The 7,972-nt window shown below is 42.4% G+C and overlaps 1 long non-coding RNA gene across 1 annotated transcript in view; it reads right to left on the reverse strand.

Annotated features, from left to right (window-relative positions):
* Nucleotides 1–2,649, reverse strand: part of LOC134339321 (uncharacterized) — an 87,967-nt gene extending 85,318 nt beyond the window's left edge. The window contains exon 1 of the long non-coding RNA XR_010016375.1: nucleotides 2,131–2,649. This is a non-coding gene — a long non-coding RNA (uncharacterized LOC134339321). The remainder of the gene's footprint in view (nucleotides 1–2,130) is intronic.
* Between the last annotated feature and the right edge of the window lie 5,323 nt (nucleotides 2,650–7,972).

The following is a 7,972-nucleotide window of genomic DNA, read 5'->3' on the forward strand; positions in this document are numbered from 1 at the left end:
AAGTTAATTTCCACACACAGAGGGAAAGGTTAGATATTGATTTTATGTACACTAAATGAAAGTAAATGAAGTAATACATTTTAATAGCTTTCCCAATGCTGATCGATGAATTGATCATTGGCAGCCTCAATCCAATCAATAAAAACTGAATCAATGCTAGAAGAGGGAGAATTTAGAGAAGCCATTTAGTGTACACAGATCGCTAATAGTTATGACCAAAGAGAAAAAATGACCGGAGTCACTTAGCACTATAGTGTAAGGGTGTTTATTGTACGCGTTAAAAATCAGTGCAGTTAGTGAAAAGAAAATTGCCAATATTTACAAAAAGTTATCTGCCTATTTTGTCTAGTGTGAATTCCTGGCAGTCCCTATCTCTTTCTCCTACTGAGAGCAAAGAGATCCTTTAAACTGGCAGTAGGACATGCCATCTTTTATTACTCACAAAGTTAACTTAAAACTACAAATGAATTAGAATATGGTGCACCCCACAATGTAGTTAACATAGTACATGCATAGTATATATACAGCATATACACATTTACACATCCTCATTACTAAGGAAATGGAACATTCCACCGTGTAAGGCAGCAAAGGCACCAGAGCGCATCAGTTTGGTTTAAGATCCATCATGAAAATATACCAGAGAAGATGTTGAAGTGTACACACTTGGCGCAATGACAGCAGAACGACAAGGCGATGTTTGTGTGTGTGTAAATGTGCAAGTGTAAGGAATGCGTTTACCCAGTGCTCTCCGCTACACCTGGGCTTCGAGCCTGTGCAGTGAAGTTGCTCCAGATTGATTCCTGGATGATAGGATTACTCTTTGAGAAAAGATCAAATAGTTTGGGGCTAGCACATATGATGCTAAGAAAAATTAGGGTGATTTAGTTAAAGCATACAAGATCCTGATGGGCTTGACAGAGGAGCTGCTCAGAGGATATTCCTCCTGGTGATTAATCTGGAACGTGAGAAAGTTTCAGGATAATGTTGCCTATTTAAGACTAAGATGAAGAGAATTTCTTCTCTAAGACCATTTTAAACCTCTGAAATTCTCCAGCAACTAAAAATTTAACTTAAAAAACACAGATGCTGAATATCTAAGATAAAAATGGAAAATGTCAAATCCACTCAGCAGGTCGGGCAGCACCTGTAGAGTTTTTATCTTGTAATGTTAATTCTGCTTGTCTTTCTGCAGATGCTGCCCGACCTGCTGTGTGTTTCCAGCAGGGAATCAGGCCCTTCGGCCCAACTGGTCCGTGCTGAACAAATGGTACTTCCATCTTCTCCTGCTTAGACTGTGTCCCTCGAACCTTTCCTATCCATATACATATTAGCCTGTCTTTTGAAATCTCAATTTATATTTTTAATTGTTTAACTCAGAGAACTATTGATGCTAAGTCATTGAATATATTCAAGGCCAAGAGTAAGGTTTGTTTAAGGCAAAACAAATCAAGAGTTATGAGGAATTAACCTGAAAAGGAGCAGATTCTTAACAACCACCATCTCTGTGAATGGTGGAACAGGTTTAAGGCTGGGTGGCCAACTCTTGTTCTTGTTACTCATGCCAAGAGTGCAGCAACCCAGTACTCAACATATCCTATTTAATTTTCTTGATACAATTAAGGTTATGCCTATAATTTCACAGTCACAGTGATAAACGAGAACACGGGATTTTAATGGTGAGCTTGTCTAGAGCTGACATTTTCACATTGATAAGCACCGACTAAGAATCAGTTCTGCATTTGACTCTAAGGTCTCAATAAACTGCTTTCTGCTGGATGTCAACTGGAAACAGAATTTAGTCCAATAAATATAATAATGAGCTGTCTCTGTTAAGCTAGGTTGGTCCACTCAAATCATGGTGGAAATCAAGGAGATAAAAACAATTGTATACTCCATAGTGCAGGAGTTCCCAGCCATTCCCCTCAGTTAATGGTTGGGGTCCATGACATGAAAAAGGTTGGGAGCCCGTGCCATAGTGTAACTAAGTCATTAGAGGTTAGAAGAATGAGAGGTGACCCCATTCTAACATATGGGAGTCAATGCCTCCCTCTGCAAATAAATCCTTGACCTACTGGCCAACAGACAGCAATCAGTAAGGACAGGCAGAAACATCTCCAACATGATTACCTTCAACTCCGGTTCTCTACAAGGTTGTGTCCTCAGGCCTCTGCTCTACTCCCAGTACACTCATGACTGTGCAGCCAGATTTTGCTTTCCAACTTTGAAGATAGTCATTGTGGTTGTAAGGGTGGCCAAGTGGTACCCCCTCCCTGATGGTGGTAATGAGAAGATGGCATGTCCTACATGGTGAAGGGATTATGATGGATGCTGCCTTGTTCAGGCACTGACTTTTGAAGAGGTCTTCAATGGTGAGGAGGCCTGTGCCCACGATGGAGGTGGCAGAGAGTACACCCCTCTGCAGCCCGTGCTTTGGAGCCTCCTTACAAGGCGGTCGTGCAAGCAGTCAAAATGCACTCCACTCTACATCTGTGTGAGCGTTTGATGACATCCCAAATCTCCTTCAACTGCTAATGAAGCCGACTTGATGGCATGCCTTCTTTGGGACTGCATCAGTATGTTGGACTCAGTAGAGATCCTGTGAGATGTTGATGACCAGGAATTTGAAGCTGCTTGCCCTTTTCTACTCCTGACCCTGCAATGAGGAACACTTGTTAATTATTGTAGATACGCAGAAGCTTGCCACTTTATCAGCTAAACCTGTACACCTGCTCATTAATGCAAATATCTAATCAGCCAATCATGTCACAGCAACTCAGTGCATAAACACATGCAGACATGGTCAAGAGGTTCAGATGTTGTTCAGACCAAACATCAGAATGGGGAGGAAATGTGATCTAAATGTCTTTGGCCATGGAATGATCGTTGGGACCAGATGGGATGGTTTGAGTATCTCAAAAACTGCTGATCCCCTGGAAATTTTTCACACAACAGTCTCTACAGTTTACAGAGAATGGTGCAAAAAACAAAATAACAATTATTGAGTGGCAGATCTGTGGGTGAAAATGCCTTGTTAATGAGAGAAGTCAGAGAAGAATGGCCAGACTGGTTCAAGCTGACAGGAAGGTGACAACAAATCAACTCGTAACAACAGTAAAAGGGCATCTCTGAACACACAACACATCAAATCTTGAAGTGGATGACTACAGCAGCAGAAGACCATGAGCATATACTCAGTGGCCACGTTATTAGGTACAGGAGGTAACTAATAAAGTGCCCACTGAGTCTAAAGTCATAATGTCACAGGGCCATAGGGTCATAGGATCGAAGACACATTCAGCTGGAAGTAGTCCCTTCTGCTGACAGTCCGTACCAACCATCAAACACCAATGTACGCCAATCATACATATTTTATTCTTCCCACATTCAGAATCAGAATCAGGTTTAATATCACCGGCATATGTCATGAAATTTATTGTCTTTATGGCAGCTGTACAATGCAATACATAATAATAGAGAAAAAAAACTGAATGGCCTAGGTGGAGGGGGCCCTTAATGGTGGACACTGCCTTCTTGAAGGCACCTCCATTAGGGAGATGTCCTGGATACTATGGAGGCCTGTGCCCATGATGGAGCTGGCTACGTTTACAACTCTCTGCAGTTACTTTCGATCCTGTGTAGTAGCCCTCTCCATACTAGGGGGTGGTGCAGCCAGTTAGAATGCTCTCCATGGTATATCTGTAGATATTTGTGAGTGCCTTCGGTGACATACCAAATCCTCAGCTCCCTCAGTCTGCCACTTGCTAGAGGCAATTTGCAGTGGCCATTTAACCTACCAATCAGCATTAACCTACCAAGCAGGATATCTTTAGGGATATGGAAAGAAAAGCACGTGTTCACAGAAAGAACGTGCAAACTCCACACAGATAATACTCAAGGTCAGATCTGAATGCAAGTCTCTGGCATAGTCAGACAGCAGCTCTACCAGCTGAAACACTGTGTTGCCTATACAAACAGTACCCATTGTTTAAAAGGGAAATGCATTTCCTTAAAGCCGATGCAATAATGATAATATGATGCTTGCATTGTCATTGGGACCATTGAATGCATCAGCACTGCAATGCCTTTCAAAATGTAAACATACTCCTGTATCTGTGAGGTGTGACCTTAAACCAGGAGTTCCCAACTGGGGTCCACGGACCCCTTCATAATGGAGTTGGTCCATCACATAAAGAAGGTTAGGAACCACTATCTTAAAACCTTGATATTTGTGATTGATTAAATAAACTCACCACCCAATTCCTTCACCACTATACCCAACATATTGTACTCAGAACTGTCCTACATTGTGAAACCAAACTGTGTTTCCTTAAAAGAAAATGTACTAATATAGCTTAACAAAGCCCACACCACAATTCCTTTCCCTGTCTGATTCCATTGGTTTATCCAAATCCCTTCTGAAGGCAGTGCTTGAATCTTCATTGTCTGTCCTATCAGCTGGTGTGTTCTAATCACTGTAAAATAACAAGGTCTTGCCTCACAACGCTTTTGTCAAATAACTTAAATCTGTCAACTCTTGCTGTTGACAAAACGATAGATAGGACCCCACAACATGGAGACTAATGACTGTCTTGAAAAGTTTTCATAGAAGTTTTAACTAAAAGCATTGACAGCACAGAATGAAATTCTAACTGGAGGCAAGAAAGAAATAGATTCAAGGGCAGAAAACTATTACATCTGTGTATTCATAGAACACAAAACATAGAACAGTACAGTGTAGGAACAGGCTATCCAGCCCACAATGTTGCATCAAGCCAGCTAAAAGGCAAATCAAAATACCCAAACACTAATCCTTCCTATCTACTCAACGTCCTTATCCCTCTATTTCCTCACACACATGTGCCTATCCAAATCTCTGGTATTTGCCTCTCCTACCATACCAGGAGGAACATTCCAGACACCCACCACTCTCTGAATTAAAAAAATACCCCTTGTATCCCCCTTGAACCTATCTCCTTGCACCTTCAATGCATGCCCTCTGGTATTAGACATCTCTACCCTGGGAAACAGATACTCCCTGTCCACTCTATCTATGCCTCTCATAACCTTATAAACTTCTATGAGATCTCCCCTCAGCCTTTGCCACTCCGAAGAAAACAACCCATGTTTCCCCAACCTCTCGTAATAGCACGTACCTTCAAAACCAGGCAGCATCCTGGTAAACCTCTTCTGCACCCTCTCTAAAGCCTCAAATCCTTCCTATTGTGGGGTGACTCAAGAAGTGTATTTATCGTGCTATTTCCATCCACGAGCTGTTCTATAAAGGGTTACAGATATACTTGAGCAGTTTTATCTTTGTGCATACTTCATCTCTCAAGTGCGGCAGATCTCAGAGCAGTATTGATTAAATATTTTCAATGCACCATTTTAAACTTGGAAGGCATAAATTACCTCATGTATCTAACATAAGTTTCCTTCATGCTTCACAATCAAGCTGACATCTATTAACCGCCTGGTGCTAACTTCAATAGAATTTAATTATTTTTTGCATGTTATTTTTAAAGGCCGTCAATGATGTTTTAAAAATTCTATAAGAGAATTACTAAATGACTAACCATGATAAATGAACTTTGTTATATGCAAGGAGACAAATACAACGTTATATGTAAATAGAGTATAGGAGGTTATCTTAGTGATTCTGAACATTTTGGAATTGTGATAGGTTAGTTTAATTTTTGCTTTCACTGAAGTGCAACCTCTGATCTTCTTGTACCAGTCCCATACCAACAAGTACTAATTAGAAAACTACAGATGGGAATGAATAAGAAAGGCTAACAACTCACTGTCAATATAATACCTGCACCATGGTCAATGATAAAGTAAGAGAAAGGAGGCAGATATTTCTCTTTATTTAGTTAGTTATTTAGCAATGCAGTAGTCTCTTCTGGCCCTTCAGGCAGCAATGCCCCAACAACCACAGAATCTCCAATTTAACCCTAACCTAATCACAGGACAAGTTACAGTGACCAATGAACTACCCAGTACGACTGGAGCACCTGGGGAGAACCCATGCCTGCCACAGGGAGGATGTACAGACTCCTTACAGAGAATGGCAGACCCTGATGCCCCGAGCTGTCATAGCATCAAGCTAATGGCCAGGCTACGCTGGCTCCTGCCACAAGTGTATGTTCACGTCTTCTTCTGCTGTAGCATTTCCATTTCAAGGTCCAATGTCTTGTCCATTCAGGGATGATCTTCTGCACACCACAGTTGTAAAGTGTGGTTATTCGAGTTACTGTCAGCTTGAACCAGTCTGGCCATTCTCCTTGACCTCTCTCATTAACAACATATTTTTGCCCACAGAAGTGCTGCTCGCTGGATTTTTTTTTTTTGTTTCTCTGTAAGCTCTAAAGACTGTTGTGTATGGAAATCCCAGGAGATCAGCAGTTTCTGAGATACTCAAACCATCCTGTTTGGCACCATCTATCATTCTACAGTCAAAATCACGTAGATTACATTTACTCCTCATTTTGATGTTTGGTCTGAACAGCAACTGAATCTCTTTACTATGTCTGCATGTTTTTATGCATTGAGTTGTTGTCACATGATCGGCTGATTTAAGATGGTGCTACTGAAATCGAGCGACAAGTTACTGGTAGTTCTAAAGACAAGAGAGAGGACTAAAAACATTGTTGATAACACTTCTTCTGAGGTACGTTGTGGTAAACTATCGCCGCAAACAGTGAAGAGGTGAATAAAGGTAAAGTTGACTGAAGGGATGAGCTGTGCTGCTACATTGCAAAGTCAGAGCGTAACATATTTGAGGCGATGTTGGTGTCGGAAATGCAGTTGGAGTAAGCAATTCGAAGAGGAGTCGAGGCAGAAGAATTTTGATGCCTATCCTCCTAAACCAAGGTCAGATTGATCTAGGTGTTGAGCCGATTTGGAAAGTCGGGAATGGCTTTGAGCTGGGTGGCAAGATCTAGGCCAGAATGTATGGCTGCCCTTGTCCTAGTGTGTCGAGCAATCCAGTTTTGGAAGATTTAACTGCCAGCCCAGATAGCAGGGTGTTAGGACCAGATGCAAGGTTGAGGCCAATTCTCTTCACCCTCCCGGGATGTTCGCTTCTCTCTCCACGGCGCTGAAACTGAGGGACTGATCTGGCTGATAAGTGCTTCTGTGTGCAAGCTTCACGATGATTTGCCATGCTTTATGAACTGAGACCGAGGCCATTCTCCCTGAAGTTATATAAATTCCCTCAGATGCTGTGGTTTTTTCCCACATCCCAAAGACACGCAGGTTGGCGACTGTAAATTGCCCTTAGAATGTGTCTGATTGGGAAATCCGGGGTTTATGAGAATCTGTGCAGAATGAGGTGTGGTTACTGTGGGATTTGTACAATGACATAGTTGAGAGATAGTGCAGAATTGGTGGTTGAAGGAACCATTCCCACACTGTGACCTTATGACCCTCTAACGTCAGGCATCTTTTACACCTACCTTCAGTTCAACTTCTCATATGAAGAATTCACACAGGACGTCATGCCAGGATTCGACCCGATACTGTCATGATCCGGTCCGTGAAGTCCGCATTCCAGTTCATGGTCCGGTCCGTGGACTCAGGACTCAGGGTCTTCCAGCTGTCCCTTATTTGATTGAGTTAAGCATAGGCACCTGATTCCCATCTTGGGGCTTGGAATATAAGTAGCCTTGGGGTTGAGTGTGGGCTGCTGGTTTGTCTTGTCAGTCCCTCTTAGAGCAACCTGCTGATGGAAGGTGAGTGAAACCATTTGTGATCTCTAGGCCTGGTTGGAGGACCACTGCTTCATGGAGCCTTGTTGCCACTTGTTGGAGTAGTCTTTGCGGTATGGATTTGGCTGTTTCCTGGGCCAGTTGAGGGGCTGTCAGCCACTCTGAGCTAGGTAGGGATCTGGTTGTTTCTGTAGCCAGTAGAGGTTGCTGGCTGTAACAGTGACTCGGAGCAACCCCGAAGCAAAGGTGGATCTGTCTGT

The sequence above is a fragment of the Mobula hypostoma genome, chromosome 29 (assembly GCF_963921235.1).
Source record: "Mobula hypostoma chromosome 29, sMobHyp1.1, whole genome shotgun sequence".
In the NCBI taxonomy this organism is placed as follows: Eukaryota; Metazoa; Chordata; class Chondrichthyes; order Myliobatiformes; family Myliobatidae; genus Mobula; species Mobula hypostoma.